General features: G+C 39.5%; 1 pseudogene; it reads right to left on the reverse strand.

Moving 5' to 3' along the window:
- Positions 1–979: 979 nt before the first annotated feature.
- On the reverse strand, positions 980–1,692 carry LOC102822143 (annotated as a pseudogene).
- Between the last annotated feature and the right edge of the window lie 853 nt (positions 1,693–2,545).

Consider the following 2,545-nt stretch of genomic DNA (forward strand, 5'->3'; position numbering starts at 1 on the left):
TGATTTTTTGACTGCTGCTTCCATGAGTGTTGATGGTTTATTCGAGCAAATGAAGTCTTGGACAATTTCAGTCTCTTCTCCATTTATATGGTTGTTATTTGTTGGTCCAGTGGTGAGGATGTTTGTTTTCTTTACATTGAGGTGAAAGCCATACCAAGGCTGTGGGCTTTGATCTTCATCAATAAGTATTTTAAGTCTTATTCGCTTTTAGCAAACAAAGTTGTATGATCTGCATGTAGCAGGTTGTTAATGAGTCATCCTTCAATCCTAATGCAACATTTTTTTCATATAATCCATCTTCTTGGATTATTTGCTTAGCATATAGATTGAATAAGTATGGTGAAAGAATATAACCCTGGTGTACACCTTTCCTTACTTTAAACCCTTGATCTGTTTGAACAATTGCCTCTTGGTCTATGTACAGGTTCCTTATGTGTTTTGGAATACTCATTCTCCACAATGTTGTCCAAAGGTTGTCATGATCCATACAATTGAAAGCCTTTACATAACCAAAAAGGCACAAGTAAACATCTTTCTGGTATTCTCTGCTTTCAGCCAAGAGCCATCTAACATTAGTAATGACATCCCTCATTCCATGTTCTCATCTTTCTGGTTGAGACTCTAGCAGTTCTTTGTCAATGTTATGTTTGGAGTCATTTCTGGAGTATCTTTAGCAAGATTTTACTTCTGTGAAATTTTAATGATATTGTCCGATGATTTCCTCATTCTGTTGGAATGTGCAAAAATATGGATCTCTTCCATTCAGTTAGCCAGACAGTCCTCTTCCAAATTTCTTAACATAGATGAGTGAATGACTCGGTTTGTTGAAAGATTTCAGTTTGTATTCCATCAATTCCTAAAGACTTTTTCTTTGCCATTGCAATCAGTACCCCTTGGACTTCTTCAGTCAGGATCATTGGCTTTTTTATTATTATTATTATTTATGAGCGTATTTATTTGTCACACAAACAAATCACTTTTATTGTTGACTGAACTCAGACTTCGATATAGAAGTTCTCAGAGACAACAGCCTCCGTCTCTTGACAACCTGTTCCTGACGTTTTTCTTTGGCCTCCTTCATCCTCTTGGCCAAAAGCTTAACATATTTTGTAGCCGCCTCCTTATTTTTCTTAGTGCATTGTTTCTTCAGAGCAATATGCCAACATTTGCGTTGCAGGACACGTGGAGTAACAAGATGCTGAATCTTGGGTGCTTTGGTCCTGAGTTTCAGTGGCTGTCTCACAACATACTGGCGGACATCATCTTCTTAGAGAGAGATTGAAAAGTTTCCGGATTCTGCTAGCTCTCCTAGGCCCCAGGCAACAAGGCACAGTTGTATCTGTCAGTCCTGGGACATCTTTCTCTCCTTTTTTACAATAACCAAGTTGAGAACACTCAAGGTGTCATCCACAATGCAACCCCAGATAGATTTGCACTTTCTTTCTCCAGTTCTCCTTGGTCTGTAACAAAAATGCCCTTTACTCAGAAGCAGGTGGACACGGCCATGGGTCAAGATGCTCTGCTTCTGGGAAAACCACTAATGCAGACAACATAACCCTTCCACTTATCACCCAGCAAGTCAGCAGCAACTTCTGTGGCCATTCGTTTCTCATAAAAGGTACGAAGCTTGTGGTCATCATCCATTTCAATGAGTTTCTGGCAGCCGGTGGCTGAGAAGATGTTCAGCTTCATAGTGAAGCAGCCAACGGCCTCTATGGTGCCACAGAAAAGAACAGGATCTTTGGCTCTTGATCATATGCTACATCTTGAAATATTTGAACATAGACAATTTAATTTTGGTACAGTGATTCTGTGTATTCCTTTCATTGTTTAGATGCTCTCTGCATTATTCAATATTTTGCCCATGCTGTTGTTGTGAAGTGCCGTTGAGTCAACACTGACCCATAGCGACCTTGTATAGAGTGTCTGAGGAGCTTGAACCACCGACCTTGCAGTTCATATGCCTTTGCAGTCTGGCACATTAACCCGCAGTGCCACTCCCTTCAATAGGGAGTCAAGGCTTGAATTCTTTCATCAGTTCCCTCACATTGAGCATGTTCTTCCCTTTTGGTTTTCTAACTTCAGGTTTGCACATTTTGTTATAATATTTGACTTTGTCTTCTCAAGTGGCTCTTTGAAATGTTCTATTTAGCTATTTTACCTCCTAATTTCTTCCATTTGCCTCAGCATCTCTACACTGAAGAGTAAGTTTCAGAATCTCTTCTGACATCCATTTTGGTCTTTTCCTTCTTTCTTGTCTTCTTCAATGACCATTTTCTTTCTTCCTGTACAACTCTTCCGGTCTTAAATCTTTAGTGTCTAATACCTAAAATCTGTTCTTCAAATGATCTCTAAATTCAGGTGCCTCTCGTGGACTTGTTTTAATTCTATTCAGCTTCAGGCTGAACTTGCATATGAGCAATTCATAGTCTGTTCTACAGTCTGCCCTGGCATTGTTTTGGCTGATGATATGGAGCTTTTCCACCATTTCTTTCCACAGAAGTAGTTAATTTGATGTCTGTGTATTCTATCTGGTGAGGTCCAT

Source organism: Chrysochloris asiatica, unplaced genomic scaffold (assembly GCF_000296735.1).
Source record: "Chrysochloris asiatica unplaced genomic scaffold, ChrAsi1.0 scaffold00243, whole genome shotgun sequence".
In the NCBI taxonomy this organism is placed as follows: domain Eukaryota; kingdom Metazoa; phylum Chordata; class Mammalia; order Afrosoricida; family Chrysochloridae; genus Chrysochloris; species Chrysochloris asiatica.